The sequence below is a fragment of the Pristiophorus japonicus genome, unplaced genomic scaffold, assembly GCF_044704955.1.
Source record: "Pristiophorus japonicus isolate sPriJap1 unplaced genomic scaffold, sPriJap1.hap1 HAP1_SCAFFOLD_260, whole genome shotgun sequence".
Taxonomy (NCBI): Eukaryota; Metazoa; Chordata; class Chondrichthyes; family Pristiophoridae; genus Pristiophorus; species Pristiophorus japonicus.
Window position 1 is genome coordinate 534,343 of NW_027252341.1, and position 21,302 is coordinate 555,644.

Consider the following 21,302-nt stretch of genomic DNA (forward strand, 5'->3'; position numbering starts at 1 on the left):
GTGCTCACACATCACATGTCCCATGTCGCGGAGGACCCTCACACATCACATATCCAATCTCCCAGAGGGGCTCATACATTACATGTCCTATTTCCCGGCGGACCCTCAAACAGCACATGTCCCATCTCCCGGAGTGGCTCATACATCACATGTCCCATCTCCCGGATGACCGTCAAACAGCACATGTCCCATCTCCCGGAGTGGCTCACACAGCACATGTCCCATCTCCCGGAGGACCCTCACACAGCACATGTCCCATCTCCCGGAGGGGCTCAGACAGCACATGTCCCATCTCGCGAAGGACCCTCACACAGCACATGTGTCATCTCCCAGAGGGGCTCATACATTACATGTCCCATCTCCCGGAGGACCCTCACACAGCACATGTCACATCTCCCGGAGGACCCTCACACAGCACATGTCCCATCTCCCAGAGCGACTCACACAGCACATGTTCCCTCTCCTGGAGGAGCCTCACACATCACTTGTCCCATCGCCCAGAGGAACCTCACACAGCACGTGTCCCATCTCCCAGAGTGGCTCAGACATCACATTTCCCATCTCCCGGAAGACCCTCACACAGCACGTGTCCCATCTCCCGGAGGGGCTCACAAAACACATGGCTCATCTCCCAAAGGGGATCACACAGCACATGTCCCATCTCCCAGAGGACCCTGACAAAGAACATGTCCCATCTCCCAAAGGGGCTCACATAGCACATGTCCCATCTCTCGGACGACCTTCACACAGCACATGTCCCATCTCCCGGCGGACACTCACACAACACATGTCCCATCTCACGGAGGGGCTCATACATTACATGTCCCATTTCCCGGAGAACCCTCTCACAGCACATGTCCCATTTCCCGGAGAGGCTCACACAGTACATGTCCCATCTCCCGGAGTATCCTCGCACAGCACATGTCCCATCTCCCGGAGGGGCTCAGACAGCACATGTCCCATCTCGCGGAGGACCCTCTCACAGCACATGTGTCATCTCCCAGAGGGGCTCATACATTACATGTCCCATCTCCCGGAGGACCCTCACACAACACATGTCACAACTCCCGGAGGACCCTCACACAGCACATGTACCATCTCCCAAAGCGACTCACACAGCACATGTTCCCTCTCCTGGAGGAGCCTCACACATCACATGACCCATCTCCCAGAGGAACCTCACACAGCACATGTCCCATCTCCCAGAGTGGCTCATACATCACATTTCCCATCTCCCGGACGACCCTCACACAGCACGTGTCCCATCTACCGGAGGACCCTCACAAAGCACAAGTCCCATCTCCCAGAGAGGCTCATACATTACATGTCCCATCTCCCAGAGGACCCTCAAACAGCACATGTCCCATCCCCCGGAGTATTCTCGCACAGCACATGTCCCATCTCCCGGAGGGGCTCACACAGCACATGTCCCATCTCCCGGAGTATTTTCGCACAGCACATGTCCGATCACCCGGAGGACCCTCACACAGCACAGGTCCCATCTCCCAGAGGGGCTCATGCATTGCATGTCCCATCTCCCGGAGGACCCTCAAACAGCACATGTCCCATCTCCCGGAGGACCCTCACACAGCACATATCCCATCGCCCGGAGGGGCTCACACAGCACATGTCCCATTTCCCGGAGGGGCTCACACAGCACATGTCCCATCTCCCAGATTATTCTCTCACAGCACATGTCCCATCTCTCGGAGAGGCTCACACAGCACATGTCCCATCTCTCGGAGGTGCTCACACATCACATGTCCCATGTCGCGGAGGACCCTCACACATCACATATCCAATCTCCCAGAGGGGCTCATACATTACATGTCCTATTTCCCGGCGGACCCTCAAACAGCACATGTCCCATCTCCCGGAGTGGCTCATACATCACATGTCCCATCTCCCGGATGACCGTCAAACAGCACATGTCCCATCTCCCGGAGTGGCTCACACAGCACATGTCCCATCTCCCGGAGGACCCTCACACAGCACATGTCCCATCTCCCGGAGGGGCTCAGACAGCACATGTCCCATCTCGCGAAGGACCCTCACACAGCACATGTGTCATCTCCCAGAGGGGCTCATACATTACATGTCCCATCTCCCGGAGGACCCTCACACAACACATGTCACAACTCCCGGAGGACCCTCACACAGCACATGTACCATCTCCCAAAGCGACTCACACAGCACATGTTCCCTCTCCTGGAGGAGCCTCACACATCACATGACCCATCTCCCAGAGGAACCTCACACAGCACATGTCCCATCTCCCAGAGTGGCTCATACATCACATTTCCCATCTCCCGGACGACCCTCACACAGCACGTGTCCCATCTACCGGAGGACCCTCACAAAGCACAAGTCCCATCTCCCAGAGAGGCTCATACATTACATGTCCCATCTCCCAGAGGACCCTCAAACAGCACATGTCCCATCCCCCGGAGTATTCTCGCACAGCACATGTCCCATCTCCCGGAGGGGCTCACACAGCACATGTCCCATCTCCCGGAGTATTTTCGCACAGCACATGTCCGATCACCCGGAGGACCCTCACACAGCACAGGTCCCATCTCCCAGAGGGGCTCATGCATTGCATGTCCCATCTCCCGGAGGACCCTCAAACAGCACATGTCCCATCTCCCGGAGGACCCTCACACAGCACATATCCCATCGCCCGGAGGGGCTCACACAGCACATGTCCCATTTCCCGGAGGGGCTCACACAGCACATGTCCCATCTCCCAGATTATTCTCTCACAGCACATGTCCCATCTCTCGGAGAGGCTCACACAGCACATGTCCCATCTCTCGGAGGTGCTCACACATCACATGTCCCATGTCGCGGAGGACCCTCACACATCACATATCCAATCTCCCAGAGGGGCTCATACATTACATGTCCTATTTCCCGGCGGACCCTCAAACAGCACATGTCCCATCTCCCGGAGTGGCTCATACATCACATGTCCCATCTCCCGGATGACCGTCAAACAGCACATGTCCCATCTCCCGGAGTGGCTCACACAGCACATGTCCCATCTCCCGGAGGACCCTCACACAGCACATGTCCCATCTCCCGGAGGGGCTCAGACAGCACATGTCCCATCTCGCGAAGGACCCTCACACAGCACATGTGTCATCTCCCAGAGGGGCTCATACATTACATGTCCCATCTCCCGGAGGACCCTCACACAGCACATGTCACATCTCCCGGAGGACCCTCACACAGCACATGTCCCATCTCCCAGAGCGACTCACACAGCACATGTTCCCTCTCCTGGAGGAGCCTCACACATCACTTGTCCCATCGCCCAGAGGAACCTCACACAGCACGTGTCCCATCTCCCAGAGTGGCTCAGACATCACATTTCCCATCTCCCGGAAGACCCTCACACAGCACGTGTCCCATCTCCCGGAGGGGCTCACAAAACACATGGCTCATCTCCCAAAGGGGATCACACAGCACAAGTCCCATCTCCCAGAGGACCCTCAAACAGCACATGTCCCATCCCCCGGAGTATTCTCGCACATTACATGTCCCATCTCCCAGAGGACCCTGACAAAGAACATGTCCCATCTCCCAAAGGGGCTCACATAGCACATGTCCCATCTCTCGGACGACCTTCACACAGCACATGTCCCATCTCCCGGCGGACACTCACACAACACATGTCCCATCTCACGGAGGGGCTCATACATTACATGTCCCATTTCCCGGAGAACCCTCTCACAGCACTTGTCCCATCTACTGGAGTGGATCACACAGCACATGTCCCATCTCCCGGAGTATCCTCGCACAGCACTTGTCCCATCTACTGGAGTGGATCACACAGCACATGTCCCATCTCCCGGAAGGGGCCGCACAGAACATGTCCCATCTCCCGGAGGACCCTCACACAGCAAATATCCCTTTTTTCGGAGTGGCTCACACAGCACATGTTCCCTCTCCCGGAGGGGCTCACACAGCACAAGTCCCATCTCCCGGAGGACCCTCGCTCAGCACATGTCCCATCTCCCGGAGGGGCTCACACAGCACATGCCCCATTTCCCGGAGGGGATTACACAGCACATGTCCCATCTCCCGGAGGGGCTCATACATTACATGTCCCATCTCCCGGAGGACCCTCACACAGCACATGTCCCATCTCCCGGAAGGGCACTCACAGTTTACGTCCCATCTCACGGAGGAACCCCACACAGCACATGTCCCATCTCCCGGAGGACCCTCACAAAGCACATGCTCCATCTCGCGGAGGACACTCACACAGCACATGTCCCATCTCCCGGAGGGGCTCGCACAGTATACTTCCCATCTCCTGGAAGGGCTCACACAGCACGAGTCCCATCACCCAGAGGATCCTCACACAGCACATGTCCCATCTCCCAGAGGACCCTCTCACAGCACATGTCCCATCTCCCGGAGGGACTCACACAGCACATGTCCCATTTTCCAGAGGGGCTCACACAGCACATGTCCCATTTCCCGGAGGGGCTCACACAGCATATGTCCCATCTCCCGGAGTATTCTCGAATAGCACATGTCCCATCTCCCGGTGGACCCTCACACAGTACATGTCCCATCTCCCAGAGGGGCTCATATATTACATGTCCCATCTCCCGGAGGACCCTCACACAGCACATGTCCCATCACCCGGAGGACCCTCACACAGCACATGTCCCATCTCCCAGAGGGGCTCACACTGCACATGCCCCATTTCCCGGAGGGGCTCACACAGCACATGTCCCATTTCCCGGAGGGGCTCACAAAGCAAATGTCCCATCTCCCAGAGTATTCTCGCACAGCACATGTCCCATCTCCCGGAGGACCCTCACAGAGCACATGTCCCATCTCCCAGAGGGGCTCATACATTACATGTCCCATCTCCCGGAGGACCCTCACACAGTACATGTCCCATCTCCCGGAGGACCCTCACACAGCACATGTCCCATCTCCCGGTGTGGCTCAGACAGCACATGTCCCATCTCGCGGAGGACCCTCACACAGCACATGTCCCATCTCCCAGAGATGCTCATACATTACATGTCCCATCTCCCAGAGGACCCTCAAACAGCACATGTCCCATCCCCCGGAGTATTCTCGCACAGCACATGTCCCATCTCCCGGAGGGGCTCACACAGCACATGTCCCATCTCCCGGAGTATTTTCGCACAGCACATGTCCGATCACCCGGAGGACCCTCACACAGCACAGGTCCCATCTCCCAGAGGGGCTCATGCATTGCATGTCCCATCTCCCGGAGGACCCTCAAACAGCACATGTCCCATCTCCCGGAGGACCCTCACACAGCACATATCCCATCGCCCGGAGGGGCTCACACAGCACATGTCCCATTTCCCGGAGGGGCTCACACAGCACATGTCCCATCTCCCAGATTATTCTCTCACAGCACATGTCCCATCTCTCGGAGAGGCTCACACAGCACATGTCCCATCTCTCGGAGGTGCTCACACATCACATGTCCCATGTCGCGGAGGACCCTCACACATCACATATCCAATCTCCCAGAGGGGCTCATACATTACATGTCCTATTTCCCGGCGGACCCTCAAACAGCACATGTCCCATCTCCCGGAGTGGCTCATACATCACATGTCCCATCTCCCGGATGACCGTCAAACAGCACATGTCCCATCTCCCGGAGTGGCTCACACAGCACATGTCCCATCTCCCGGAGGACCCTCACACAGCACATGTCCCATCTCCCGGAGGGGCTCAGACAGCACATGTCCCATCTCGCGAAGGACCCTCACACAGCACATGTGTCATCTCCCAGAGGGGCTCATACATTACATGTCCCATCTCCCGGAGGACCCTCACACAGCACATGTCACATCTCCCGGAGGACCCTCACACAGCACATGTCCCATCTCCCAGAGCGACTCACACAGCACATGTTCCCTCTCCTGGAGGAGCCTCACACATCACTTGTCCCATCGCCCAGAGGAACCTCACACAGCACGTGTCCCATCTCCCAGAGTGGCTCAGACATCACATTTCCCATCTCCCGGAAGACCCTCACACAGCACGTGTCCCATCTCCCGGAGGGGCTCACAAAACACATGGCTCATCTCCCAAAGGGGATCACACAGCACAAGTCCCATCTCCCAGAGGACCCTCAAACAGCACATGTCCCATCCCCCGGAGTATTCTCGCACATTACATGTCCCATCTCCCAGAGGACCCTGACAAAGAACATGTCCCATCTCCCAAAGGGGCTCACATAGCACATGTCCCATCTCTCGGACGACCTTCACACAGCACATGTCCCATCTCCCGGCGGACACTCACACAACACATGTCCCATCTCACGGAGGGGCTCATACATTACATGTCCCATTTCCCGGAGAACCCTCTCACAGCACTTGTCCCATCTACTGGAGTGGATCACACAGCACATGTCCCATCTCCCGGAGTATCCTCGCACAGCACTTGTCCCATCTACTGGAGTGGATCACACAGCACATGTCCCATCTCCCGGAAGGGGCCGCACAGAACATGTCCCATCTCCCGGAGGACCCTCACACAGCAAATATCCCTTTTTTCGGAGTGGCTCACACAGCACATGTTCCCTCTCCCGGAGGGGCTCACACAGCACAAGTCCCATCTCCCGGAGGACCCTCGCTCAGCACATGTCCCATCTCCCGGAGGGGCTCACACAGCACATGCCCCATTTCCCGGAGGGGATTACACAGCACATGTCCCATCTCCCGGAGGGGCTCATACATTACATGTCCCATCTCCCGGAGGACCCTCACACAGCACATGTCCCATCTCCCGGAAGGGCACTCACAGTTTACGTCCCATCTCACGGAGGAACCCCACACAGCACATGTCCCATCTCCCGGAGGACCCTCACAAAGCACATGCTCCATCTCGCGGAGGACACTCACACAGCACATGTCCCATCTCCCGGAGGGGCTCGCACAGTATACTTCCCATCTCCTGGAAGGGCTCACACAGCACGAGTCCCATCACCCAGAGGATCCTCACACAGCACATGTCCCATCTCCCAGAGGACCCTCTCACAGCACATGTCCCATCTCCCGGAGGGACTCACACAGCACATGTCCCATTTTCCAGAGGGGCTCACACAGCACATGTCCCATTTCCCGGAGGGGCTCACACAGCATATGTCCCATCTCCCGGAGTATTCTCGAATAGCACATGTCCCATCTCCCGGTGGACCCTCACACAGTACATGTCCCATCTCCCAGAGGGGCTCATATATTACATGTCCCATCTCCCGGAGGACCCTCACACAGCACATGTCCCATCACCCGGAGGACCCTCACACAGCACATGTCCCATCTCCCAGAGGGGCTCACACTGCACATGCCCCATTTCCCGGAGGGGCTCACACAGCACATGTCCCATTTCCCGGAGGGGCTCACAAAGCAAATGTCCCATCTCCCAGAGTATTCTCGCACAGCACATGTCCCATCTCCCGGAGGACCCTCACAGAGCACATGTCCCATCTCCCAGAGGGGCTCATACATTACATGTCCCATCTCCCGGAGGACCCTCACACAGTACATGTCCCATCTCCCGGAGGACCCTCACACAGCACATGTCCCATCTCCCGGTGTGGCTCAGACAGCACATGTCCCATCTCGCGGAGGACCCTCACACAGCACATGTCCCATCTCCCAGAGATGCTCATACATTACATGTCCCATCTCCCAGGGGACCCTCACACAGCACATGTTCCCTCTCCCAGAGGAACCTCACACAGCACTTGCCCCATCTCACAGAGTGGCTCATACATCACATTTCCCATCTCCCGGAAGACCCTCACACAGCATATGTCCAATCTCCCGGAGGACACTCACAAAGCACATGTCCCATCTCCCGGAGTGGCTCATACATCACGTATCCCATCTCCCGGATGACCGTCAAACAGCACATGCCCCATTTCCCGGAGGGGCTTACATAGCACATGTCCCATCTCCCGGAGGGGCTCATACATTGCATGTCCCATCTCCCGGAGGACCCTCACACAGCACATGTCCCATCTCCCGGAAGGGCACTCACAGTTTACGTCCCATCTCACGGAGGAACCCCACACAGCACATGTCCCATCTCCCGGAGGATCCTCACAAAGCACATGCTCCATCTCGCTGAGGACCCTCACACAGCACATGTCCCATCTCACGGAGTGGCTCAGACAGCACATGTCCCATCTCGCGGAGGTCCCTCACACAGCACATGTCTCATCTCCCAGAGGGGCTCATGCAGCACATGTTCCCTCTCCTGGAGGAGCCTCACACATCACGTGTCCCAACTCCCAGAGGAACCTCACACAGCACATGTCCCATCTCCCGGAATATTCTCGCACAGCACATGTCCCATCTCTCGGAGGGGCTCACACAGCACATGTCCTATCTCCCGGCGGACCCTCACACAGCACATGCCCCATCTCCCAGAGAGGCTCATACATCACATGTCCCATCTCCCGGAAGACCCTCACACAGCACATGTCACATCTCCCGCAGTATTCTCGCACAGCACATGTCCCATCTCCCGGAGGACCCTCACACAGTACATGTCCCATCTACCAGAGGGGCTCATACATTGCATGTCCCATCTCCCGGAGGACCCTCACACAGCACATGTCCCATCTCCCGGAGGACCCTCACACAGCACATGTTCCATCTCCCAGAGGACCCTCACACAGCACATATCCCATCGCCCAGAGGGGCTCACACTGCACATGCCCCATTTCCCCGAGGGGCTCACACAGCACATGTCCCATTTCCCGGAGTGGCTCACACAGCACATGCCCCATCTCCCAGATTATTCTCGCACAGCACATGTCCCATCTCTCGGAGAGGCTCTCACAGCACATGTCCCATCTCTCGGAGGTGCTCACACATCACATGTCCCATGTCGCGGACGACCCTCACACAGCACATATCCAATCTCCCAGAGGGGCTCATACATTACATGTCCTATTTCCCGGCGGACCCTCAAACAGCACATGTCCCATCTCCCGGAGTGGCTCACACAGTACATGTCCCATCTCCCGGAGTATCCTCGCACAGCACATGTCCCATCTCCCGGAGGGGCTCGCACAGTATACTTCCCATCTCCTGGAAGGGCTCACACAGCACGAGTCCCATCACCCAGAGGATCCTCACACAGCACATGTCCCATCTCCCAGAGGACCCTCACACAGCACATGTTCCATCTCCCGGAGGACACTCACACAGCACATGTCCCATCTCCCGGAGGGACTCACACAGCACATGTCCCATTTTCCAGAGGGGCTCACACAGCACATGTCCCATTTCCCGGAGGGGCTCACACAGCACATGTCCCATCTCCCGGAGTATTCTCGAATAGCACATGTCCCATCTCCCGGAGGACCCTCACACAGTACATGTCCCATCTCCCAGAGGGGCTCATATATTACATGTCCCATCTCCCGGAGGACCCTCACACAGCACATGTCCCATCACCCGGAGGACCCTCACACAGCACATGTCCCATCTCCCAGAGGGGCTCACACTGCACATGCCCCCTTTCCCGGAGGGGCTCACACAGCACATGTCCCATTTCCCGGAGGGGCTCACAAAGCAAATGTCCCATCTCCCAGAGTATTCTCGCACAGCACATGTCCCATCTCCCGGAGGACCCTCACAGAGCACATGTCCCATCTCCCAGAGGGGCTCATACATTACATGTCCCATCTCCCGGAGGACCCTCACACAGCACATGTCCCATCTCCCGGAGGACCCTCACACAGCACATGTCCCATCTGCCGGTGTGGCTCAGACAGCACATGTCCCATCTCGCGGAGGACCCTCACACAGCACATGTCCCATCTCCCAGAGATGCTCATACATTACATGTCCCATCTCCCAGGGGACCCTCACACAGCACATGTTCCCTCTCCCAGAGGAACCTCACACAGCACTTGCCCCATCTCACAGAGTGGCTCATACATCACATTTCCCATCTCCCGGAAGACCCTCACACAGCATATGTCCAATCTCCCGGAGGACACTCACAAAGCACATGTCCCATCTCCCGGAGTGGCTCATACATCACGTATCCCATCTCCCGGATGACCGTCAAACAGCACATGCCCCATTTCCCGGAGGGGCTTACATAGCACATGTCCCATCTCCCGGAGGGGCTCATACATTGCATGTCCCATCTCCCGGAGGACCCTCACACAGCACATGTCCCATCTCCCGGAAGGGCACTCACAGTTTACGTCCCATCTCACGGAGGAACCCCACACAGCACATGTCCCATCTCCCGGAGGACCCTCACAAAGCACATGCTCCATCTCGCGGAGGACACTCAAACAGCACATGTCCCATCTCCCGGAGGGGCTCGCACAGCATACTTCCGATCTCCTGGAAGGGCTCACACAGCACGAGTCCCATCACCCAGAGGATCCTCACACAGCACATGTCCCATCTCCCAGAGGACCCTCACACAGCACATGTTCCATCTCCCGGAGGACACTCACACAGCACATGTCCCATCTCCCGGAGGGACTCACACAGCACATGTCCCATTTTCCAGAGGGGCTCACACAGCACATGTCCCATTTCCCGGAGGGGCTCACACAGCACATGTCCCATCTCCCGGAGTATTCTCGAATAGCACATGTCCCATCTCCCGGAGGACCCTCACACAGTACATGTCCCATCTCCCAGAGGGGCTCATATATTACATGTCCCATCTCCCGGAGGACCCTCACACAGCACATGTCCCATCACCCGGAGGACCCTCACACAGCACATGTCCCATCTCCCAGAGGGGCTCACACTGCACATGCCCCCTTTCCCGGAGGGGCTCACACAGCACATGTCCCATTTCCCGGAGGGGCTCACAAAGCAAATGTCCCATCTCCCAGAGTATTCTCGCACAGCACATGTCCCATCTCCCGGAGGACCCTCACAGAGCACATGTCCCATCTCCCAGAGGGGCTCATACATTACATGTCCCATCTCCCGGAGGACCCTCACACAGCACATGTCCCATCTCCCGGAGGACCCTCACACAGCACATGTCCCATCTGCCGGTGTGGCTCAGACAGCACATGTCCCATCTCGCGGAGGACCCTCACACAGCACATGTCCCATCTCCCAGAGATGCTCATACATTACATGTCCCATCTCCCAGGGGACCCTCACACAGCACATGTTCCCTCTCCCAGAGGAACCTCACACAGCACTTGCCCCATCTCACAGAGTGGCTCATACATCACATTTCCCATCTCCCGGAAGACCCTCACACAGCATATGTCCAATCTCCCGGAGGACACTCACAAAGCACATGTCCCATCTCCCGGAGTGGCTCATACATCACGTATCCCATCTCCCGGATGACCGTCAAACAGCACATGCCCCATTTCCCGGAGGGGCTTACATAGCACATGTCCCATCTCCCGGAGGGGCTCATACATTGCATGTCCCATCTCCCGGAGGACCCTCACACAGCACATGTCCCATCTCCCGGAAGGGCACTCACAGTTTACGTCCCATCTCACGGAGGAACCCCACACAGCACATGTCCCATCTCCCGGAGGACCCTCACAAAGCACATGCTCCATCTCGCGGAGGACACTCAAACAGCACATGTCCCATCTCCCGGAGGGGCTCGCACAGCATACTTCCGATCTCCTGGAAGGGCTCACACAGCACGAGTCCCATCACCCAGAGGATCCTCACACAGCACATGTCCCATCTCCCGGAGGATCCTCAAACAGCACATGTCCCACCTCCCGGAGAACACTCGCACAGTACACTTCCCATCTCCCGGAGGGGCTCACACAGCACATGTCCCATCTCCCGGAGGACCCTCACAAAGCACATACCCCATCTCGCGGAGGACCCTCACACAGCACATGTCCCATCACCTGGAGGACCCTCACACAGCACATGTCACATCTCCCAGAGGGGCTCACACTGCACATGCCCCATTTCCCGGAGGGGCTCATACAGCACATGTCCCATTTCCCGGAGGGGTTCACGAAGCACATGTCCCATCTCCCAGAGTATTCTCGCACAGCACATGTCCCATTACCCGGAGGACCCTCACAGAGCACATGTCCCATCTCCCAGAGGGGCTCATACATTACATGTCCCATCTCCCAGAGTATTCTCGCACAGCACATGTCCCATCTCCCGGAGGACCCTCACAAAGCACATGTCCCATCTCCCGGTGTGGCTCAGACAGCACATGTCCCATCTCCCGGAGGACCCTCACAAAGCACATGCTCCATCTCGCGGAGGACACTCAAACAGCACATGTCCCATCTCCCGGAGGGGCTCGCACAGCATACTTCCCATCTCCTGGAAGGGCTCACACAGCACGAGTCCCATCACCCAGAGGATCCTCACACAGCACATGTCCCATCTCCCGGAGGATCCTCAAACAGCACATGTCCCACCTCCCGGAGGGGCTCGCACAGTATACTTCCCATCTCCTGGAAGGGCTCACACAGCACGAGTCCCAACACCCAGATGATCCTCACATAGCACATGTCCCATCTCCCAGAGGACCCTCACACAGCACATGTTCCATCTCCCGGAGGACACTCACACAGCACATGTCCCATCTCCCGGAGGGACTCACACAGCACATGTCCCATTTTCCAGAGGGGCTCACACAGCACATGTCCCATTTCCCGGAGGGGCTCACACAGCACATGTCCCATCTCCCGGAGTATTCTCGAATGGCACATGTCCCATCTCCCAGAGGACCCTCACACAGTACATGTCCCATCTCCCAGAGGGGCTCATATATTACATGTCCCATCTCCCGGAGGACCCTCACACAGCACATGTCCCATCACCTGGAGGACCCTCACACAGCACATGTCACATCTCCCAGAGGGGCTCACACTGCACATGCCCCATTTCCCGGAGGGGCTCACACAGCACATGTCCCATTTCCCGGAGGGGTTCACGAAGCACATGTCCCATCTCCCAGAGTATTCTCGCACAGCACATGTCCCATTACCCGGAGGACCCTCACAGAGCACATGTCCCATCTCCCAGAGGGGCTCATACATTACATGTCCCATCTCCCAGAGTATTCTCGCACAGCACATGTCCCATCTCCCGGAGGACCCTCACAAAGCACATGTCCCATCTCCCGGTGTGGCTCAGACAGCACATGTCCCATCTCGCGGAGGATCCTCACACAGCACATGTGTCATCTCCCAGAGGGGCTCATACATTACATGTCCCATCTCCCAGAGGACCCTCACACTGCACATGTCACATCTCCCGGAGGACCCTCACACAGCACATGTCCCATCTCCCAGAGCGACTCACACAGCACATGTTCCCTCTCCTGGAGGAGCCTCACACATCACATGTTCCATCTCCCAGAGGAACCTCACACAGCACATGTCCCATCTCCCAGAGGAACCTGACGAAGAACATGTCCCATCTCCCGGCGGACACTCACACAACACATGTCCCATCTCACGGAGGGGATCATACATTACATGTCCCATTTCCCGGAGGACCCTCACACAGCACATGTCCCATTTCCCGGAGCGGCTCACACAGTACATGTCCCATCACCGGAGTATCCTCGCACGGCACATGTCCCATCTACTGGAGTGGATCACACAGCACATGTCCCATCTCCCGGAAGGGGTCCCACAGAACATGTCCTATCTCCCGGAGGACCCTCACACAGCACATATCCCTTCTTTCGGAGGGGCTCACACAGCACATGTTCCCTCTCCCGGAGGGTCTCACACAGCACAAGTCCCATCTCCCGGCGGACCCTCGCACAGCACATGTCCCATCTCCCGGAGGGGCTTACACAGCACATGCCCCATTTCCCGGAGGGGCTTACACAGCACATGTCCCATCTCCCGGAGGGGCTCATACATTACATGTCCCATCTCCCGGAGGACCCTCACACTGCACAAGTCCCATCTCCCGGAAGGGCACTCACAGTTTACGTCCCATCTCACAGAGGAACCCCACACAGCACATGTCCCATCTCCCGGAGGATCCTCACAAAGCACATGCTCCATCTCGCAGAGGACACTCACACAGCACATGTCCCATCTCCCGGAGGGGCTCGCACAGTATACTTCCCATCTCCTGGAAGGGCTCACACAGCACGAGTCCCATCACCCAGATGATCCTCACATAGCACATGTCCCATCTCCCAGAGGACCCTCACACAGCACATGTTCCATCTCCCGGAGGACACTCACACAGCACATGTCCCATCTCCCGGAGGGACTCACACAGCACATGTCCCATTTTCCAGAGGGGCTCACACAGCACATGTCCCATTTCCCGGAGGGGCTCACACAGCACATGTCCCATCTCCCGGAGTATTCTCGAATAGCACATGTCCCATCTCCCGTAGGACCCTCACACAGTACATGTCCCATCACCCGGAGGACCCTCACACAGCACATGTCCCATCTCCCAGAGGGGCTCACACTGCACATGCCCCATCTCCCGGAGGGGCTCACAAAGCACATGGCTCATCTCCCAAAGGGGCTCACACAGCAAATGTCCCATCTCCCAGAGGACCCTGACAAAGAACATGTCCCATCTCCCGGCGGACACTCACACAACACATGTCCCATCTCACGGAGGGGCTTACACAGCACATGTCCCATCTCCCGGAGGGGCTCATACATTACATGTCCCATCTCCCGGAGGACCCTCACACAACACATGTCCCATTTCCCGGAAGGGCACTCACAGTTTACGGCCCATATCACGGAGGAACCCCACAAAGCACATGTCCCATCTCCCGGAGGATCCTCACAAAGGACATGCTCCATCTCGCTGAGGACCCTCACACTGCACATGTCCCATCTCCCAGAGGGGCTTACACAGCACATGTCCCATCTCACGGAGTGGCTCAGACAGCACATGTCCCATCTCGCGGAGGTCCCTCACACAGCACATGTCCCATCTCCCAGAGGGGCTCATGCAGCACATGTTCCCTCTCCTGGAGGAGCCTCACACATCACATGTCCCATCTCCCAGAGGAACCTCACACAGCACATGTCCTATCTCCCGGAGTATTCTCGCACAGCACATGTCCCATCTCTCGGAGGGGCTCACACAGCACATGTCCTATCTCCCGGCGGACCCTCACACAGCACATGCCCCATCTCCCAGAGAGGCTCATACATCACATGTCCCATCTCCCGGAAGACCCTCACACAGCACATGCCCCATCTCCCGGAGGGGCTCACACAGCACATGTCACATCTCCCGCAGTATTCTCGCACAGCACATGTCCCATCTCCCGGAGGACCCTCACACAGTACATGTCCCATCTCCCAGAGGGGCTCATACATTGCATGTCCCATCTCCCGGAGGACCCTCACACAGCACATGTCCCATCTCCCGGAGGACCCTCACACAGCACATATCCCATCGCCCAGAGGGGCTCACACTGCACATGCCCCATTTCCCGGAGGGGCTCACACAGCACATGTCCCATTTCCCGGAGTGGCTCACACAGCACATGCCCCATCTCCCAGATTATTCTCGCACAGCACATGTCCCATCTCTCGGAGAGGCTCACACAGCACATGTCCCATCTCTCGGAGGTGCTCACACATCACATGTCCCATGTCGCGGAGGACCCTCACACAGCACATATCCAATCTCCCAGAGGGGCTCATACATTACATGTCCTATTTCCCGGCGGACCCTCAAACAGCACATGTCCCATCTCCCTGACTGGCTCAGACATCACATGTCACATCTCCCGGATGACCGTCAAACAGCACATGTCCCATCTCCCGGAGTGGCTCACACAGCACATGTCCCTTCTCCCAGAGGACCCTCACACAGCACATGTCCCATCTCCCGGAGTATTCTCGCACAGCACATGTCCCATCTCTCGGAGGGGCTCACACAGCACATGTCATATCTCCCGGCGGACCCTCACACAGCACATGCCCCATCTCCCAGAGAGGCTCATACATCACATGTCCCATCTCCCGGAGGACCCTCACACAGCACATGTCACATCTCCCGGAGGACCCTCACACAGCACATGTCCCATCTCCCAGAGCGACTCACACAGCACATGTTCCCTCTCCTGGAGGAGCCTCACACATCACATGTCCCATCTCCCAGAGGAACCTCACACAGCACATGTCCCATCTCCCAGAGTGGCTCATACGTCACATTTCCCATCTCCCGGAAGACATTCACACAGCACGTGTCCCATCTCCCGGAGGGGCTCACAAAACACATGGCTCATCTCCCAAAGGGGCTCACACAGCACGTGTCCCATCTCCCAGAGGACACTGACAAAGAACATGTCCCATCTCCCAAAGGGGCTCACACAGCACATGTCCCATCTCTCGGACGACCTTCACACAGCACATGTCCCATCTCACGGAGGGGCTCATACATTACATGTCCCATTTCCCGGAGGACCCTCACACAGCACATGTCCCATTTCCCGGAGTGGCTCACACAGTACATGTCCCATCTCCCGGAGTATCCTCGCACACCACATGTCCCATCTCCCTGAGGGGCTCGCACAGTATACTTCCCATCTCCTGGAAGGGCTCGCACAGCACGAGTCCCATCACCCTGAGGATCCTCACACAGCACATGTCCCATCTCCCAGAGGACCCTCACACAGCACATGTCCCATTTTCCAGAGGGGCTCACACAGCACATGTCCCATTTCCCAGAGGGGCTCACACAGCACATGTCCCATCTCCCGGAGTATTCTCGAATAGCACATGTCCCATCTCCCGGAGAACCCTCACACAGTACATGTCCCATCTCCCAAAGGGGCTCACACAGCACATGTCCCATCTCTCGGACGACCTTCACACAGCACATGTCCCATCTCACGGAGGGGCTCATACATTACATGTCCCATTTCCCGGAGGACCCTCACACAGCACATGTCCCATTTCCCGGAGTGGCTCACACAGTACATGTCCCATCTCCCGGAGTATCCTCGCACAGCACATGTCCCATCTCCCTGAGGGGCTCGCACAGTATACTTCCCATCTCCTGGAAGGGCTCACACAGCACGAGTCCCAACACCCAGATGATCCTCACATAGCACATGTCCCATCTCCCAGAGGACCCTCACACAGCACATGTTCCATTTCCCGGAGGACACTCACACAGCACATGTCCCATCTCCCGGAGGGTCTCACACAGCACATGTCCCATTTTCCAGAGGGGCTCACACAGTACATGTCCCATTTCCCGGAGGGGCTCACACAGCACATGTCCCATCTCCCGGAGTATTCTCGAATAGCACATGTCCCATCTCCTGGAGGACCCTCACACAGCACATGTCCCATCACCCGGAGGACCCTCACACAGCACATGTCCCATCTCCCAGAGGAACCTCACACAGCACAAGTCCCATCTCCCAGAGTGGCTCATACATCACATTTCCCATCTCCCGGAAGACCCTCACACAGCATATGTCCAATCTCCCGGAGGACACTCACAAAGCACATGTCCCATCTCCCGGAGTGGCTCATACATCACGTATCCCATCTCCCGGATGACCGTCAAACAGCACATGCCCCATTTCCCGGAGGGGTTTACATAGCACATGTCCCATCTCCCGGAGGGGCTCATACATTGCATGTCCCATCTCCCGGAGGACCCTCACACAGCACATGTCCCATCTCCCAGAAGGGCACTCACAGTTTACGTCTCATCTCACGGAGGAACCCCACACAGCACATGTCCCATCTCCCGGAGGACACTCACAAAGCACATGCTCCATCTCGCGGAGGACACTCATACAGCACATGTCCCATCTCCCGGAGGGGCTCGCACAGCATACTTCCCATCTCCTGGAAGGGCTCACACAGCACGAGTCCCATCACCCAGAGGATCCTCACACAGCACATGTCCCATCTCCCGGTGGATCCTCAAACAGCACATGTCCCACCTCCCGGAGGGGCTCGCACAGTACACTTCCCATCTCCCGGAGGGGCTCACACAGCACATGTCCCATCTCCCGGAGGACCCTCACAAAGCACATACCCCATCTCGCGGAGGACCCTCACACAGCACATGTTCCATCTCCCGGAGGACACTCACACAGCACATGTCCCATCTCCCGGAGGGACTCACACAGCACGAGTCCCATCACCCAGAGGACCCTCACACAGTACATGTCCCATCTCCCAGAGGGGCTCATATATTACATGTCCCATTTCCCGGAGGACCCTCACACAGCACATGTCCCATCACCTGGAGGACCCTCACACAGCACATGTCTCATCTCCCAGAGGGGCTCACACTGCACATGCCCCATTTCCCGGAGGGGCTCATACAGCACATGTCCCATTTCCCGGAGGGGTTCACGAAGCACATGTCCCATCTCCCAGAGTATTCTCGCACAGCACATGTCCCATTACCCGGAGGACCCTCACAGAGCACATGTCCCATCTCCCAGAGGGGCTCATACATTACATGTCCCATCTCCCAGAGTATTCTCGCACAGCACATGTCCCATCTCCCAGAGGACCCTCACAAAGCACATGTCCCATCTCCCGGTGTGGCTCAGACAGAACATGTCCCATCTCGCGGAGGACCCTCACACAGCACATGTGTCATCTCCCAGAGGGGCTCATACATTACATGTCCCATCTCGCGGAGGACCCTCACACTGCACATGTCACATCTCCCGGAGGACCCTCACACAGCACATGTCCCATCTCCCAGAGCGACTCACACAGCACATGTTACCTCTCCTGGAGGAGCATCACACATCACATGTTCCATCTCCCAGAGGAACCTCACACAGCACATGTCCCATCTCCCGGAGGGGCTCATACATTGCATGTCCCATCTCCCGGAGGACCCTCACACAGCACATGTCCCATCTCCCGGAAGGGCACTCACAGTTTACGTCCCATCTCACGGAGGAACACCACACAGCACATGTCCCATCTCCCGGAGGACCCTCACAAAGCACATGCTCCATCTCGCGGAGGACACTCAAACAGCACATGTCCCATCTCCCGGAGGGGCTCGCACAGCATACTTCCCATCTCCTGGAAGGGCTCACACAGCACGAGTCCCATCACCCAGAGGATCCTCACACAGCACATGTCCCATCTCCCGGAGGATCCTCAAACAGCACATGTCCCACCTCCCGGAGGGACTCGCACAGTACACTTCCCATCTCCCGGAGGGGCTCACACAGCACATGTCCCATCTCCCGGAGGACCCTCACAAAGCACATACCCCATCTCGCGGAGGACCCTCACACAGCACATGTTCCATCTCCCAGAGGACACTCACACAGCACATGTCCCATCTCCCGGACGGACTCACACAGCACATGTCCCATTTTCCAGAGGGGCTCACACAGCACATGTCCCATTTCCCAGAGGGGCTCACACAGCACATGTCCCATCTCCCGGAGTATTCTCGAATGGCACATGTCCCATCTCCCAGAGGACCCTCACACAGTACATGTCCCATCTCCCAGAGGGGCTCATATATTACATGTCCCATCTCCCGGAGGACCCTCACACAGCACATGTCACATCTCCCGGAGGACCCTCACACAGCACATGTGTCATCTCCCAGAGGGGCTCATACATTACATGTCCCATCTCCCGGAGGACCCTCACACAGCACATGTCACATCTCCCGGAGGACCCTCACACAGCACATGTCCCATCTCCCAGAGCGACTCACACAGCACATGTTCCCTCTCCTGGAGGAGCCTCACACATCACATGTTCCATCTCCCAGAGGAACCTCACACAGCACATGTCCCATCTCCCAGAGGACCCTGACAAAGAACATGTCCCATCTCCCAAAGGGGCTCACACAGCACATGTCCCATCTCTCGGACGACCTTCACACAGCACATGTCCCATCTCCCGGCGGACACTCACACAGCACATGTCCCATTTCCCGGAGCGGCTCACACAGTACATGTCCCATCTCCCGGAGTATCCTCGCACGGCACATGTCCCATCTACTGGAGTGGATCACACAGCATATGTCCCATCTCCCGGAAGGGGTCGCACAGAACATGTCCTATCTCCCGGAGGACCCTCACACAGCACATATCCCTTCTTTCGGAGGGGCTCACACAGCACAAGTCCCATCTCCCGGCGGACCCTCGCACAGCACATGTCCCATCTCCCGGAGGGGCTTACACAGCACATGCCCCATTTCCCGGAGGGGCTTACACAGCACATGTCCCATCTCCCGGAGGGGCTCATACATTACATGTCCCATCTCCCGGAGGACCCTCACACAGCACAAGTCCCATCTCCCGGAAGGGCACTCACAGTTTACGTCCCATCTCACGGAGGAACCCCACACAGCACATGTCCCATCTCCCGGAGGATCCTCACAAAGCACATGCTCCATCTCGCGGAGGACACTCACACAGCACATGTCCCATCTCCCGGAGGGGCTCGCACAGTATACTTCCCATCTCCTGGAAGGGCTCACACAGCACGAGTCCCATCACCCAGATGATCCTCACAGAGCACATGTCCCATCTCCCAGAGGACCCTCACACAGCACATGTTCCATTTCCCGGAGGACACTCACACAGCACATGTCCCATCTCCCGGGGGGACTCACACAGCACATGTCCCATTTTCCAGAGGGGCTCACACAGTACATGTCCCATTTCCCGGAGGGGCTCACACAGCACATGTCCCATCTCCCGGAGTATTCTCGAATAGCACATGTCCCATCTCCCGGAGGACCCTCACACAGTACATGTCCCATCACCCGGAGGACCCTCACACAGCACATGTCCCATCTCCCAGAGGGGCTCACACTGCACATGCCCCATCTCCCGGAGGGGCTCACAAAGCACATGGCTCATCTCCCAAAGGGGCTCACACAGCAAATGTCCCATCTCCCAGAGGACCCTGACAAAGAACATGTCCCATCTCCCGGCGGACACTCACACAACACATGTCCCATCTCACGGAGGGGAATACACAGCACATGTCCCATCTCCCGGAGGGGCTCATACATTACATGTCCCATCTCCCGGAGGACCCTCACACAACACATGTCCATTCTCCCGGAAGGGCACTCACAGTTTACGTCCCATCTCACGGAGGAACCCCATACAGCACATGTCCCATCTCCAGGAGGATCCTCACAAAGCACATGCTCCATCTCGCTGAGCACCCTCACACAGCACATGTCCCATCTCACGGAGTGGCTCAGACAGCACATGTCCCATCTCGCGGAGGTCCCTCACACAGCACATGTCCCATCTCCCAGAGGGGCTCATGCAGCACATGTTCCCTCTCCTGGAGGAGC